The 17,488-nt window shown below is 40.6% G+C and overlaps 1 protein-coding gene across 1 annotated transcript in view; it reads right to left on the reverse strand.

Moving 5' to 3' along the window:
- rnf19b (ring finger protein 19B) overlaps positions 1-15,364 on the reverse strand; it is a 44,295-nt gene extending 28,931 nt beyond the window's left edge. The window contains exon 1 of the mRNA XM_026155692.1: positions 15,071-15,364. The gene's annotated coding sequence lies outside the window, so the exon portion shown is untranslated. The remainder of the gene's footprint in view (positions 1-15,070) is intronic.
- Between the last annotated feature and the right edge of the window lie 2,124 nt (positions 15,365-17,488).

Here is a 17,488-nt window from a genome sequence, read left to right on the forward strand (position 1 = left end):
GGCCTGAACAGCCTGAGAACTTCACAATCTGGACTTGATTTGTTATCAACAGGCTCACACGCACTTTGTTCTACACTTGTCCTCCTACTCCACTGCTGCTCAATTCAACACACACACACACACGCACACACACACACACACACACACACACACACACACACACACACACACACACACTGCAGGCTGCTTTAACATGCAGCCTTCCAGGATCTACATGCCTGTAATAATATTTCTCTGCCCTGCTTTAATCATCAAAGCTTCAAAAACACGAGGTTAAGTAACTGTTTCATCTGAAAAAAAAAAAGAACTAAACTTTTTCTTTTCACTTTGGACTTTTGTGGAAATTATTATTATAACCATCATGCATCCTAACTGCAGCCAAGCCACCTGACAGCGAGGATCATCCCCACAGTGCACTCTTGTTTTATAGCAACAGTTCTCAAACTCGATTCTCATGACAAGCAGAGGTTGCTTTTCATCTTTGCCAGGACAGTCAGGTGAATGCAATTACCTCAAGGCTGGACTGGGACAAAAAATCGGCCCGGGCATTTTGACTAGAGACCGGCCCACCAGGATAAAGATTGAAAATGTGACGTCATTCAGGGATAAAACCGCAAAGGATTCTGGGAACTTGTGGCAAGAGGTACTAGCGCACGCAGGCTTTCAATTGAACTCAGTTACACAGCGATAAAAAGAAACCCAAAAAATGGCAAGAAGCTGTTGTATTATTAACTGCAATAACCGGTCGCATGACAGCCACGGGAAGCCGACGGGTAAAGAGATCGTTTTTTTTTTTATCGGATTATGTCATTGAAGTGAAATTTTTTAAGCCATGTTTCCGAAGTAAGAGCCGACGGATGGTCTGGATATACCAAATATAACATCTCAGAACACTCCAGCTCACAGGTTAGTCTGCTCCAAGCATTCCCACAAAGGTCAGAGTTTTGTAGTAGTTAATACGTCATTTTTCTTAACATAATTGGTGATATAGGTTACAAGCAAGTCTGGCCCTGAACAGAAATTGTCGCGCTATGCTCCTTTATTTATTGTGTTTATTGTGCATAAATAGTGAATTGTCCTGACACAATATTGCGTTTCGCTTCTGTTATAACCATGGTACACTGACAAAACCATATACTTTTATTCACAGGATAAAACAGTTGTTTTGTATCACTAATTGTCCATTGCGATTACAACATACAATATTATTGTCACTGCTACATTTCTGTAATGCTACTGTAACCGGTTTCTGCTTCATCCCGCTGCAACAGTTCGGCCCAAACAGACTCCTCGACTCTGCGTTGTGTAGTGTTTTTAAAAAGACAAGGAGTCTCTGATCGATCGTTGCCACTTTATTTCCTGAATGGAAACAACGGTGCTCTGTATCAGTGCACAGGCTCGCCATACACCACTCCGCACAGCACATACACCACTCCGCACAGCACACTCTCGTATGGCTACGGCAGACTGGCAGCGATTACTGCAGCAATATTACAATTTCTAATATGCAATAAAATAACAGCAACAACAAACGATGTACCTGAATGGAAACAACGGTGTATTATCAGTGCACAGGCTCGCCACACACCACTCCGCACAGCACACTACAGCAGAACATCTCATTAGCATTCCGCTTTAGCATACAGTTTCACACATTAATAAACAAATGAAAAGTACATAAAACTGGTGTTGGACATGTGTCCACTAAGCACTTATTACACTCGGTGCTCGTCAGCTAATCAAACATGTTTTATGTGTCTGTACTACTTAGCTATATTGTGTGCGGAACAATACAACTCACCTCTCGTATGGCTACGGCAGACTGGCAGCGATTACTGCAGCCAGCCACACCGAGAGGGGGGGGCGCTGTTTCCCCATTACACTGATATTTGTGGCAAGTGGAATAATACCACATAAACACTGTTACACTACCAGAAATTATTTCCACTACTAATTAATTACTGTTGAGCTCAAAGGTTATATTAATAAACTGTTAATGAATGTGTATTTATGAAGACGATTTGTGAGACTGGTAAACTTATGATATGTACAATAGTCTTTCGTTCTACACGGTGCATTTCAAGGTCCTGTACCCATCCGTCGGTAAACTGTACCTGGGCTTGTTGCAGTGACCTGAAGTTACTAAACTTCATGAGTGTGTGCACTCACTCCAAGAAACGTATAATTATAAATCTGAGCGTGGTGAAAGTTGGGCAGCACGCTGACGTCTTTTGTCCACTCTTTCACTCCTTTGATTTTTTTCCTCGTATCTTTTCTTTGTCTTTTCGTCGAGTCTGTCTTTGTTCGGACCGGCATTGTTCTCCTTTTGTTTTGTACATTCCTTTTTTGTGCGGCAAAGAAAAAAAAAAGAAGGTATTGGAACCGGAGAATGAACGTTTTGCGGTGCTGCAAATGTTTGCGTTTGATTGGATTGTTTTGCCACGAGTTCCCGGCATGCAATGCGCGAAAATCACGTGATTGTTAAACAAGGGGGAGGGTGCATCCAGCCTCCTCGGCTGTAATTGGTCCAGCCCAGAGTCGATCATGACCAATTGGCCAATCCAACACCTTTCATTATATATACCCTTCCTAAAAAAAAAAAAAAATAAAAAAAAAAAAAAAAATCCATCGGCCCATAAAAACAAAAAATCGCCAGCGGCCCACCGGGCAAATGCCCGGTACGCCCGATGGCCAGTCCAGCTATGAATTACCTGCCCGGTGGGCTGCATTTTTGCGACTGCCAAAGCCCGCTGCTTTGTAGAATGATATTTATTTCTCCTGCTCGCCCATTCGTCTCTCCATCTGTTCCACATTTTTGTCCAAATTAAGGTTTTGACAGCTACTGGCCAAATTCCCATGAAGCTGTTCGTGGTCCCCGGAGGACTTTTTCTGTACTGCAACAACTAGATTCAAATGTCCTCCTGCATGAACAATTCCAGAGTTTTCTATGTGCTCTGGCTCAGTTTTGAGTTTCAGAGTGCAAAAACTCCAATGCTCATAACAAAACTGGTATGCTGACATACTGCACATTAGATTTACTAACAGCTGAATCATAGCTAATTATAGCTGAATCAATGCATCACATATGTGTTTGTGAGCCTTTATTCTTATTTTATTATCACGACCCAAACATTTGAACATACATCCTGATGATACACATACATGCAGATTATACTAAAGCAATTTGTTTGTGGAGGCAGACTCCAGGCTTCGATAACTACTGCACAGTTACAGCAGTGTAACATCTTTGTTTAATGTTGATTAACTTTCTGCTGCAGATATGGTTTTGATGACAATCTGTGGTGACAACCGCGTTCATAAAGAGGACACATTATACTAATTTAGAACACCATATTTTGAATCTTGGACTCTAACAAAAAAGCTTTCTCTAACTCACAAATTAAAATAACCTTTATTCATCTTATACTGGGCCTTTGGGCCCCTCAGTTCATCTTCCCAGTTGTAGTTTACTTTAATCTAATTGGCTGTCACAAGATCAAGGTTGTAACAAGAGGTGGGCGGGGCTTCTGTGCTCACAGCCAGGATGCCCATATTAGCGATATCTTTCAGTCTATGACAACATACTGAGCCAAGGAACAAAATAACAATAATAATAATTATGATGATGGGGATTGTTTCTAACTTTGGACATGTTTTCTTTGAGTATTCAGCACTATGAAAGGTCTAAAGAAAAAACAGAGAGGTATACAGGAAAGTCTTAAAATGTAAGAAGGATTCAAATCCTTTGAATATTCTGATAAACTCACTTTAGTGCTTAATGTGACACAAATGTTTCATAATGTGAGATTTCAAAAATTCAGAGCATACTAATGATTCCTCTTGGTGTCAAACATATTAATGTGAATCTTTTCAAAATGTGTCATTCCACATTTTTATATCGATAATTTAATGTGGACGTGTAAGCTATGCTCTTAATTTAGATCCAGCGTGTCCCAGCAGGCAGCTTTAACCTCATTGACTCCACGGTGTCTCCTGTAGCTTCCGGCTCTCGTGGATTAACTAAAAGGAAAAATCATCCACGTGTTCTTCATTTAATTCAACGTGATGTAATAATAACTGCAGCCTGTAAAGGCCACTAGTAGAACTCTTAATCATGTAGTTTACAAGACAATAAAACTATAATAGTCCAAGTTCCTAAACCGCCACAATGAGTCCTCACAGCCTAATTCTGGACTCGGTTTCCTGAATCAGAGCGAGAGACAAACAGACAGACAGAGTGAGGCCGGTGCGATCTGCAGGTAATCCGTCCTCAGCAGCTCGCAGACACAATGTTCTGTCTTAGACGGTGAATCTACACCTCAGCACTTTGGGATCCTCCAGTTTCTCCCTGCAGGGCATGAACTGCCTAAACTGCTGCAGCTCAGAGCACATACTCGCCACACCCATCCTACAGGAACATACGTTCACACAAAAACACTTTGTATCCAAGTTCAACTGGGTTTAAGTATAGTTAGAAGTAAAATCCAGTTTTGAGTTCTACTTGCGTGTATAACAACGATTTGATGTTTAATACTCAGGTGTCCTTGTGATCTTCCTTCTTTTTTATGACATCTAACTCAATATACTTTGGCAATAATCCTAGGACAAATTTCCCCTAAGGTACAATAGAGTTTATTTTACCTGCTCTGACTTGACTTGTTGCCTTTTACTGAATATATTTCTATTCATCTTTTTGACTCTTGATGAAACGGTGCAGAGGGAACTTTGGGATGGACATTTTCCAGCTAACTCACCATTAGTGCAAGCCCGGTATGCAACATGGATTGTAAGACTGAAATGATTCAGCTAGTGTGGGCCCTGCTAGCAGGTTACTCCACATTAGAGGCCATGATGAAGGATGATTGGACACACACACACACACACACACACACACACACACACACACACACACACACACACACACAATGACACGCACACGAACATTCACACCAACATGCTGTTCGGAGTAATCAGCTGTGCGCTACAGGTGTGCAGCTGTCAGAACTAATTGCTGTTATATAACACGACTCGCCGCCTGCCTCGTCATTGTCCGCACAGGGTTCACGCTACAACACACACGTACACACACAAACGCACACGAAGGTGAGGTGAACATACATGAACAGCTCACAGATTCGCGTTTAATGAAGTCCCTGTGGAAAAATCTGATACGATATGTGATAATAACACACCACTAGCTCTTTATCTATTAAAAATGATAACACATAATAGATGAAGCGGCTGAAACTGAAACTAATTATACTTTTTGTGGTTTCAGTAGTTTAATCTACAACCGGGGGCAAACACATATACATTTAGGGAGCTTTGTACATGAAGGACTTGTATTACATGATTGGGGAAGTGTTCCCATTTAGAACATGTTGTGCACACATTTTCAGACGATAATTTACTTTAAAAAAAATCCAAATAAACTATTAGCCTGCTGTTGTATCACTAAAAAAACTTTAACTATAATAACTTTCAGCTGCTTTCTTAGCTCCCAAGGCTTCACCACAGTGGATGGATCTGCTTGTTTGATTTGGCACAGATTTTATGCCGGATGCCCTCCCTGATGCAACTCTCCCATTTATCTGGGATTGGGTCCGGTGCTGGGAGAGCATTAGCTTGCAATCTCCTGAAGCTCATTATAATATCAAACACACGAGCTTTATCAACAATACAAAATTAGCTTAGAAAAAAACACTTAGTTTAAATGAGTCCTAGTGGTGTACGACGGCATGCATGCATGGGGAAAAAGCCGACTATTCAGCCCATGTTTATTTGTTAAGTGGGAACAAAATGAGTTTCTATACAGCACTGAGGTAAGTAATGATCTGAGCATGGCCAGTAAATTAATATCTACACAAACAACAATGGTGATGAAGCAAAATATTAATTTGACTCTATGTAAAGTAGTATTAAAAACCCTCCATTATTATATAAATTACCTTACTGCAAACCTAACCGCAGAGCTTTCTAAGTAATGACGTGACAGGCTGCAGCCTTTTGTGTTTACAAGACACATCTCTCCTCCACTCTGGGTTTCAGCCAAAGTGCCTAAACCCTCCCATTCCTAAGAACTTGACTGAAGTTTATTGTCTTTGCTGATTCCAGAGAAAAATGTCAGGCTGCTTTGACTCTGATCTTTCTTTTTCTCATTGGCTCATTCCTCTTGTGCAGCTGCAGATCTGCCTGAGGAACAGAGTTTCATCCTCTATGGATTAAAAATTGTTATATAGGGGCGATCTTATGGCAGCCCCTCCTTTGACCTTTGATGGATGTTTTCCTCCTGCTCTCCCAGATTCTAAAATATATAAACACACACATGCGGCAGATTCAATATGCCACCAAGCACAACCTCAATAAAGCAAACGCCACTTAACATTTCTTTCCAGTCTTTCACGAAACACATCAAATCAGCCTAAACTGATTATCCTGTTGTTGCGCTCAGCTCATTCGAAGGCATCTTATCGGTTCGGATAAAAGCGTCAGCTAAAAGGCTGCAGTCTAAACCGACTGATGACAACACGAGAAAGTCCGCAGAGAGCAAACAGCTCGGCTCAGGCTGTTATCCTGTTTGTAGTGATACCGAGTAAAGCCCTGCTAATCTGAGAGCGGGGTCCAGGAGTGGAACAGGTGGTCCCCCTTCTCAACCAGCAGCTAATAATGCACGATGTGTGTGTGTGCCTGTGTGTCTTCAGAGAAGACAGCTAATTAGAATCAATCAGCTAATAGGCTAGCTGGCCCTGTTGTAAAAATGCCTCTGTGTGTTTTTGCAGAGCAACTGCAGCACAACGCTGAATTTCTGTGAACTTGTGCCAGAACTTCTAGGAGGAACTTACGTCTTCATCAGTGTCTTCGAAGAATGCAGCTAATAAAAGCATGTGACCCATTATTTATTGTTTCATAAATGCTTTGTTGAACTTGGCAGTAAAGTGGTCATTCTTCTGTTGTTATGCACAGTTTGACCCTTATTGTTATTAATGGTTTGCACGGGCCATCTCGGGTCCCGCTTCACATGCCAAAATTTCCCAGGGTACTGGTAAGACAGCACTTTGCATGTCAGCTGCACAGCTGTATGGGCGAATGAGCGAGTGAGAGATCAACTGTAAAGCCCTGATGTCGAAAAAATAAAACACTTTAAACGTTTAGACCTCCATAGTAGCAGCACATGCATACCACTGTGGAGGGCCATGAGTGCCAAAACAAATTAAAGAAATACATCATTAAAAAATGAATTCAATGTGTTATTAATTAATAAAACTGGTAAATAATGAATTTAATTTAAGACATTTTCTATTCAATATTAAATCATTAAAAATGTATTATTTAATTAATTTTGGCGCTCGTGGCCCTCCATACATGACTAACGTCTAAATGTTCCTTCACAAGAAGAAGTCAAGCAAAAAACACCGTCACGGTCGATCGGCCAAGGCTGCTTCTTCGGAGCACGATTAGCACGATTAGATATCATGGCTGCTCATCAGGGTTATAATAATAACGACCTCATACTTTACTGCTGAATCACGGCCATCTGGTCATACTTAACTTCTTTCCGCTGTTTGCCTCATTGCACAAATCATTTCTTTATAGTTATTCACAATGGCCACTACCTGTTGTTCCCAATGAGCGTCAAACATTCAAGTATTCACACCTGCAACCTGCAGGAGGACGGTCATGGGAAATACAAGAACTAGTTTTGGTAACGACTAAGTGATTCCTGGTTGATGTTTTAAATGCCAACCATTTCTCTTTCATTATGAGCTTCCTGTCATTCACAACTATAAAAGTGTCTCATAAAATTCCAGTTAAAACACCTGTAAAAGAAGAAAATGATGTCTTTATCAGCGAATAGAAGTTAGCCTCACTGAGGTGAAGATCTGGATGTATTAAGGAGATGGAAATTGTTGGGTACGTGAACAAAAATATCACGGGGCAGAGCAACCATGACCACAAGGTGGCCGAGATAAACCCGTAAAACCTTTTTGCACAAATCGATTAACTTAATTGTGATAGCTTAGAAATATAACTACATATAAAAGATATAAAGGTTACGTAATATAAACTGACTTATATGGGTCATTACCATTTTACTTCATGAAAGTCATGCCAGGAAATTTATCTTGTTCCATGCTTGGTATGTATATCAGGGCTGGCAGCCTCCAGGGCTAAAAAACCAAGCCAACACGGAAGTGCCAAAAACTGTAGTGCCCCTGTGGGCCCTGGAGGCTGTCCCCAGAAAGAAGTCAATCCCCAAGATTCCCATGCTAACATGGCCAACTTTACAGCATTAAAGCGTGTTTACACTCCGGTACATAAACTGGTTTCGGGCCGTATGGATGGTCTCTTTTTTGTCTTTAAGCAGTTAAAGCACTACAGTTTGGTTCAGCCTCTCCAAGAAGTCGGGTTCAGGTTTTCCTGCGTGAAACTCTAGTACGTTGTTTGTGTGTTGAACAATAAGAGACTATAAATGTAGCTTGTTAACCAAGCATACCAGCAGTCACTTCTGACTGAAAAAAGCCAACACAGCGGTGTTGAAGATGGAGACTATCCCAGCTGTCTTGGGGCAAGGGGAGGGTCCACCCTGGACAGGTTGCTAGTCTGTCGCAGGGCTAACACATAGACACAGACAACCATTTGCACTCACATTCACACCTATGGGCAATTTAATGTTTCCAATTAATCTAACCCCACTACCTGCATGTCTTTGGAGTGTGAGAGGAAGCCGGAGTACCCGGAGAGAACATTGCAGCCACACAGAAAGACCCTGAATTTAAACTCAGGACCTTCTTGCTGTGAGGCAACAGTGCTAACCACCATCCTGCCCTCTTTAACTGTTAACGAGAAAATCATGCTTAAACCTAAAGGATCTGGAACTAGACAGTCTTGCTTTTAAAATCCTAGCATGTTTTGGCTTCATATATAGTACCAAAAAACCCTGAATATCATTTAAAAATGTACTAAAATGTTAACACCAATAAATTCACTGCTGCCAAAACTCTAGTCTGTCACATTTAGTGATTATTTCACACTGTTAATTTTATTTACGTGCAACTTTGTATCACTAATCATACTTTTATTTCACAATCAACCACGCCTCAGCAATTGCATACATCTGAAAGAGATTGTGCGCTGATAAGATTAGCTGGCAATTTTTTTCAGCATGGGCTGAAAAAAAATGAAACTGTTTCGCTTTCATTTAAGTTGCGTTCAAAAGAAAATGAGCGCTTACTTTAAACACCTAGTTTTACTGTAAGGGTTTTAAGTGCAAAAAGGTCTGCAGAGAGACCAAGTCACATTTCTCTAAAAAGCATTTTCTGATGAAGATCACATGATCTTTATATCAGTTTTATTTTGTAAGCCAAGCAGAATGAGCTGGGCGATGACGCTGATAATGGATAATATTCTGTGGAAATGCAGCTCGTACAGCCTCTTCCTTGGAAACGAGCACACACACAAGACCTGCATACTATCAGAGTGTGCGCGTGTGTGTGTGTGTGTGTACACGTGTGTGTGTGTGTGTGTGTTTATATAAGCCTCTCCCCTGAGAACATTTACAAACAGCTTGTCAAATTTGGCTCACCCTAAGCTTGTTGCTTTCTTTTTTAATGACTGATATTTTTATTGAATTTTGGATTAACACAGAGTCAGAACTCTCAAAGACAAAGAAAGGAAACATCTTAAAACAGACAACAAACTCTGCATCCCGTGAATAACAGAAAGTCTGATTAATGAAGAGAGCTTCAGGTAAATTTTAAAAAGGTCATCTATTCACATGGCACCACAACAAGAAGCAGATTAAAAAGTTGAGCTTCCTTCCCTGTGAAATGAATTTGAATAGAATAAAATATTTGAATCACCCGCATGAAGCTGTGCCATCTATTTATTCTGTTCCCACTCCCTTTTTCTCTGGAACTGGACAACGCTGTTGGCCACTTTCCATATCAGCACTTTACTGCTGCTGCATTCACTCTGTGCCTCTAATCTTTCTATCAATCCGTCTCTAAGGCCTGTTACTGATTACTGAAGATGCAGAATAATTTGTTTCAGGAACTATTAGTGTCATACATTTGATAATTAACGTTAGGCATCAGTTTGGGACTTTGGTGCAGACATAACCTGATAATGAGAGCAACCAGGCATGAGATTCATTTTAATAGCTACTTGGTTTATTATTCTTTGTGGTTAAAGGTTTAGATATGGTTTTAAGGTTAAGACTGTACAGTAAACCTGAATATTTAAAGCTGGTGTTTTAGCTTCTTTTTAGCTGCTGTTTTGGATCTGAAGCCTTCAGAGTCACTGTTTTGGTTTGACTTTAGTTGCAATTGGCTAGCAAACTAGCTAGCAGCCACACTGCTACCCATTCTCTCAGGAGGTGGTGGAGACCAAAACAGAGCCAGAAGGAGAAACGTTGCGAAATACGAACCAAGAGTGTTGGAAATCAGAGTTACTTAGTTTATCATTAGTTTTATGTCTTATATTTAGATTTGAGTTACTTTCCAGTGTGGGTAGTTTCAGTTTAGTTTTGCTCAGTTTTTAGTCTTTGTTTTAGCTTTATTTGCAAAGTGGGTGGTAAGATTTCTGAAGCTCAGATTAGACAATACAATAGAAATAAAACACTTCATGTAGATATTCCTGCAACAAAAAGATTTGTGCTTGGAATGGTTGACTATTCACCCTTGTTACGAAATTGTATGTCCGTGTGTTTGTTTGTGCAGGTGCTGTGTTTTTGTCTATGTTAATTTAGCTGTGCCAGGTCCCTGTTCCGATTGGTGCGTGGACTTACTGCCCCGGCGTGATTGGATCCAGCTGGAGGACCCGCCCATTAAAAGGAGGCTGGAGTGCTACAGCGGGAGAGGCCCTCGCGTTTCTCCTCATCACCCAGCAGTAGTCCTGTGGTAGCCGCTGGCTGCAGTATACGCTTGAAAGTTGTGGAAGTGGAGTGGGTAGGGGTGAGCTGCCATTTCTTTTGATCACCCGTTTTCTCCTGTTTTGAGTTAGTTAAGGAGGTCAGACTCTGTCTTTATTTTTGACTTTATTTTGGTAAGGTCAGGGGTGCGGGATTTGTGTAGGTTTGTTTTGTTTATTGTTTTGGCCTTGGCTCACCCTGAAGTGTTGACACTCCCGTTTTGGTTCTCTTTATTCACATTGTAAATAAATCACCTCATATCTAACGGATTTGTTGCGTGTGACTGCTTGGGTCTTGGGGAGGGAAGCGAGTGCCTCGCTCATGTTATGGCCTGGCCCTAGACGGGTCGTAACACCCTATATGACAAAAAATAAAACTACATTTTATTTTTGTTAGTTTTGTGAGTACATAGTAGTGTTTTAGTTAGCTCTCACTCTTTTTTTAAATTGTAGTTTGTGGTTTTATCTGTTTTGGATCTTTGCAACCAGACTAATGCCAAGGTGTGTGAGCACAGTCTCCCATTAGCACTCATAGGTGTGGCTAGTTTTACAGGTGAGTTTCAGAAGCTGCGCTGCTTTGTTGGCATTAAATATCGGCACAATTTGCAGTTGTAAATGTTAGTAAATCTTTTTGTGTGCTTGATTTAAATGTTCTCCTCTCTTTATTTCACACCTTCAGAAAGGAACGAAAACAAATCAGTGGCAAAAATCTCACAGTTTCCACCTCCTATACGCACTTTTTTTAAAACACCAAAACCCAGCTTGTGCTTCCACAACGTGCTAGAAAATGTGACCTATAGTGCCTTAAGGGCTATAGTAACAACGCTTTTCTCTTTATCTGCAGTATACTGTACAAATTAAGTGATTGATTGTTTGGCCATTAAATTTTTGCATTTTGATTTGATCATTTTTAAAATATTTGCCAGTTAGATTCTCTTCATGGACAAATTTACTAGCTAGCTGACTGACTTTGGCTCTACTTCACACTAACACCGGATATTTTCTATAAATCAGTCGACAGGCAAAGAACAGAAATCAGCAGTGATGAGTAATAACTGCAATTTATAAGAAATGACTAACGAAGAATTTGCCCTGCTCGATAAAGTTACCACAAATACTGTCTTAGTGACTAATATCTATCTATCTGGAAACACATAAAATGATATTCTTAAGGGATTCAAGCAGGGGAGGCAGATGGGTACACAAATGGAGAGTTTGAGTTTTCTCTCTCTCCCACTGACGCTCATTAACACCTCTCCCACACACACGCACACACATAAAGTACACTGAGAGTCCAGAGCGATGCAGTGGAAGGTGGAGGTAGAGAGAATCAGGCTGGGAGCTTCTATAATTAGAGGAGCATTCAGGAGCCATACTGCTGAGTTGTTGAATGTTTAATGTGAGGCCGAGAGCCGCTGCAGTGACTGAGAGGAAACCTCTGAGCTCCTATGCATCTCCTCATAACACACAAACTGAGACACGCACAGCGAGGGACGGGGCGAGCGGCAGTAGTAGTAAACTGAATGAGTGGATTCAGGTTTCAGAGAGGAAACAACAGCTCACACACACACACAGTCCATCTGAGGGTGTAATTCCCGGCTATTGTCTGTAACCTGAAACTCGTAATGGCACAGAAACTTGAAACTCCTGTGGATGAGGTAATCCTCTACCACGTACTCCAAATATAGTCACTTGTAACACTTTTTAACTTCACTTCTTCGTACAATATGCTGTGCTTAATGCAGTTTGGTTCAGATGACATCATATTCCTTACCTATTGCTTTGAAAGGCTTTTTCAGTGAAAATTTTAAGACTGTTAAATGTTTTAATAATGTTCTATAACTGATTTTTTTTTTTTACAGCTGCACCTGTCCTGTAAAACGTCTCTGGAGATGCTTCCAGGCAGCTCAGTATGCAAATAGATTTGTTAAACAAAACATTTAAAGCTAACAAGCTGAAGACCGAGACATTAGAGATTAAAATTTAAACACAGTTCCTTGAACAGATGTGTTCAAAGTACTATTTTACATCTCTGTGTTTTTAGTGCTGCACTAATCAGGTGCTTTGGATTCGACTCCATTCTACTGATCCTATTAAACATAGATTACATTTGGCACATTGGTCCAGTCCATTAAATAAAATGATAACAGCCCAGTTCCACTTATCCACAACCACAGTTAAAAACAGCACTCAGCTACACTACCCATGTACTTTTTTTTGATGGACTCTACATGTGAGATCCTGGAGAAAGCCCACGCAAACATAGAGAGAACAGAATGTGCTTCTCGAGGTCAATACAGATCTTTGAAATTTTAAAAACAATTAGACTGACTTTAAAACGTTTTACAGAAGTAAAAATACATTTGTCAGCGCACTCTAGTGGCCTCAAACTATGTCAAACATGCATTTTTTGGCATTTTCTCCTGCTATTAATTTTACAGGTTCACCGTAATAAACCTGTTATTAAATGATATTAACTGATATTTGGCCCTTTTTTTGGTTAACTGACAAAATTAATCTGATATAACATAAGGATTAAAAAAATCCTGGCTATATTGCCTTTTTCTAGGATGGGGAAAGGTATTCAAAATGTGACCTTAAAACAAAACAGCACTGGCCATTCAAAGGTATCATCACGCTCTGGGAGAGGTAATAATTGACTATTAATTGACTTTACGCATCCTCTTTGTTTTTATGCTTTTCCTTATTGTGTGTTATAAATATTTCGTTGCATAACAGACATGAAAAGAGTACAACTGATCCCTGTGAGCCAAAAGCTCAGGCTTCAAACTGCTCTAAATGCTCAGTTTATCATCCCAGCAGCTTCACCCACCTGCTGGTAAAACCTTCTGTTTACGAGGGCTAGCCAATCACAAGAAAGTTGTCTTAAAGGCAGATGATGGATTGAGGTGAAGCACAAAGGCTGCGTATTACGTGAAAATCATTTTGACATGTGAATCATACACGCTGAGAATAAAAACAATGTGCAGGAAATAGTTCCTGTTTAGTAAAAGGCCCGGTCAACACTGATAACAGGCCTACTTTACGAAAACCAGCCAGACAGATTTACAGACTGTGTCACGTCTATGCCACATTCAAAGAATCAAAACAAACTCATCATGCTGACTCACCTGCACTCCAGTCATAAAAAGATAAATATTAGTATTGGTTATTTAAGGGGTGACTTGAAAAAAAAAAAGAAACATCATCACAATCTGTAAATCTAAGCAAATCTACTATTTGATGTGTCATTCACCAAGACCAGTACGGCAGTTAAAGAGTTTTTCTTTAAGCCTTTAAACACTATTTACAAGGATGTCAAATAACTATATGGAAACGTGACACAAACGGGAACGCCTCATTAAGCCTGAGCTCTCATCCCAACATCAGAACTGAACCATGTCATTATTTACAACTCATTTCAACTCCTTATCTGATTCATAACATCTGCAAGGGCACCGGTTCGTGCTGGCTCGCTTGTATTTGGTTGTGCTGCTTTTAGTTTGAGCGTTTCAGAAAACCCTACACTGGGGTGCTGGTGATGGTCACCACACCCCGGCGGTTCAGAAAATCTGGCCTGAAACAGAAGTAAAAGCCCCCAAAACATAAATATTCATATTCCTGTGAGGAGTGTTTGAGGAGCTCTAAGCTTCTGTAACACCTCCTCTAACACTGCGTTTTATTATCATGTAAGGCTTCTGCTGCCAGCTTCGTTTTCACGGTCATGTTTAATGTATTTTTTCCCATCTTTTATGGAAAATACACAGTGTCCTTAGAGCAGAGTGACCGGGGAGTGGCAGAACAGACAGGAATGTGTTTTAAAGGCAAAGACAGGGCAGCGTTTTAACTCTCAGGATGACTTGGACATTCTGCTTCTATAGTTTAGGGTTACACTGCAGCAGCTGGGCTCGTCCTCGCTGTATTTAAACAGCCTACATGACTGAGATTTTTCCAAAAACGTGGATGGTTTGCTTTGAGCTCACCTGTGACTATCAGGCTTTTTGAATGACCATTCAGAAAACAGTTATTTTAGTGGCAAACAGATCTACGGCCAGTTTTGTTTTATTTATCTCATACATTCAAATATAAAGAGACACATTTAAATCCGTGACATGTCTGTTAAGCAGCTCATGCAGCAGAGGGTTCATCACCGGACACTCACCCTGCTCAGGACCGGATTTCTTCCACAGGAGAGGCTGGGGAGCGATGCGGCGGCCGCTTCGGTGCTCCTGTGCTTGGCTCGCTGATCTACAGTCTGGGTGTAAACCGTCCTCCGTTACCGTGCCAGCCTCTGTCTCTCTTCTCGGGCTCGGCGGGGGGTCTCCTGGCAGGTGACGGCGGACTCTGATTTTCCTGCGCCCCAGGAGCGCAGCGCAAAAACTCTAATCTCCGCAGCTCGCTCCGCGTCGCCTCGCGCTCTCTGGTTACCGCCCCACCGCCCCCTGACGTCATGGAGGAAAGCCCTGGCCGGTGACGTCACGTCACCGTCAATGTGGAAACCCCTCCCCGTGGCGCAAGGGCTAGTTTACTGTAAATGTGCAAAAATAAATAAATAAAAAGGACAGATTTGCTTTAGCTGCTTCTTAGATTACTACCTCTAACACAGCAGCACCATGTTTATCTATTAAGATATCTGTCGGTAATACATTGGGTCCAAATCCCAAACGATGGTGAACTCATTTTTATTAAACACATCAGTGATCAGAAGCAGAAATCCCTCCGAGAACAAAAGTTTATTGTGCCAAAATGTTTCAGATAAGACATATTTACAGCGCCTTTGAAGATAAATACCACAAAGTGCTTCACAACACAAAACAAACATTTACCCAAAACTAAGTGTAAAAAGATTTTAGGCGCTTTTTAAAAACAGATCATGGAGTCCACACATTTCAGAGTTTCTGCTGCTATCAAAGCTCAACCTCCTAGTTCTCAGTCTTGTGCTGTACAGCCAGCAGGCCGTGGTCACATGACCTCTGCTGGGGATGAAAATTTAAAGTGTTGTACAGTAGTGCTGTTTCATGCAGGGCTCTAAAAGCCAAATCCGAAACGTTAAAGTGGATTCTGTAGTTAATGTGGAGCGTCAGTGACCTTTAGGTGCTTAGAAGACTCAGTGAGAAGTCTCACAGAAAATATGTCTCAATGAAGCTTTGCTAAGACAAATGAAAAATGAATCAATAACCCAGATGTGATGAAATATAGGCGCGACACGATGATATCTCTATTAGTCATAAAAACAACACCAAGCCAGATATTTAACACAAGCATTCAAAGTGAAGACTGAGTCTAAACCTACACATAGAACTTTTAGTAAAGTAATTTAGTGGTAAGGAAACCTGAAGTTTCCATGAGCTTCGCTAAGTTGGAGAAAAGTGGCAGCCAGCCAACCTTTAAGTCTAGGAACACATTGTGGCTTAAGGGAGATATATATAGCGTAGATGTCATCTGCATAGTAGTGATAAGAAAGGTCTTTATATGTTCTCAAATGTCTATGTTTCTTATCACTCAAAATCCAGCAGATATAACAGAAACAGTACAATCAAGATGTTGCTGGAGACTCCAAGTGATAAAGTGGCGCTGCAACGCCTGCCTGAAAAGGATCAATTATTAACGGTTTTTAGGAATACTTTTGAGATGGATCTATAACTGCCAAGAAGAGACGGGTCGAACTTGGAGTTTTTAAAAAGTGGCTTAAAATTACCAGGGACCTGATCAGAGACCAGGGAAGGATTCATTACAGTGAGAACACAGGGAGCATTTAAAATGCGAAAAGAATAGGAGGATGCTTTCATCGAGTCACCTCAGATAAAGAAACACGTTAGTCTTTCTAACATAACAGACGGAGCGAGAGGTAGAAAGAGACACGATGAAAGAAATGATGATGAAGGAAAATATTTCCCCAGACCCTGAAATGATTCCACTTTCATTTTAGAACAAAATACTAATAGTGAGTAATCGTTTCACCTATTAATAAACACAGCCTTGAATTCCAGCCACACTTCTTCACGTAGGAAACATGACTGGAATGTCATGTCTTAAATAACATCTTATACAAACATATATCATACACAAGCAGTCTGATACCAGGAGATAACTATGACATGCTTTGTTTGAAGGACACAATAGATATATACGCACAACTATTCAGAAATGTTGCGATCCCACATTACATACGTTACCTTACAAGAGAAACTACAGAGTAAACATAAATAATATAAACACATATGGATCTGTGAGGAAAAAATAATGTTACAATTAATTTAAAGCTTACAGTTCAGAAGATTTAAATTCCTTTTGATCAAAAAATAATTTGACCTTTAAAATACAACTTAGACGTTACCCCATACAAGTTAATAGTTTGTGTTTTATTAAAAAAAAATCCTAGATCCAACAAAGAGCAACCAAAGCAATGGCAAGAACATATAATACCAGGATAAAAATGCAAGAAAGTGTATGTTGAGGGGTTAACCGTCACTGCTTTGAGCCCACGTGCTGCTTTGCAATAATCCAGGGTGACTACTCTGTGCTCGGCTTTTCTAAAAGAACCTCTTTGTTCTTATTGGTTACTCTCCTTTTCCTACAA

The sequence above is a fragment of the Astatotilapia calliptera genome, chromosome 22, assembly GCF_900246225.1.
Source record: "Astatotilapia calliptera chromosome 22, fAstCal1.2, whole genome shotgun sequence".
Lineage (NCBI taxonomy): Eukaryota > Metazoa > Chordata > Actinopteri > Cichliformes > Cichlidae > Astatotilapia > Astatotilapia calliptera.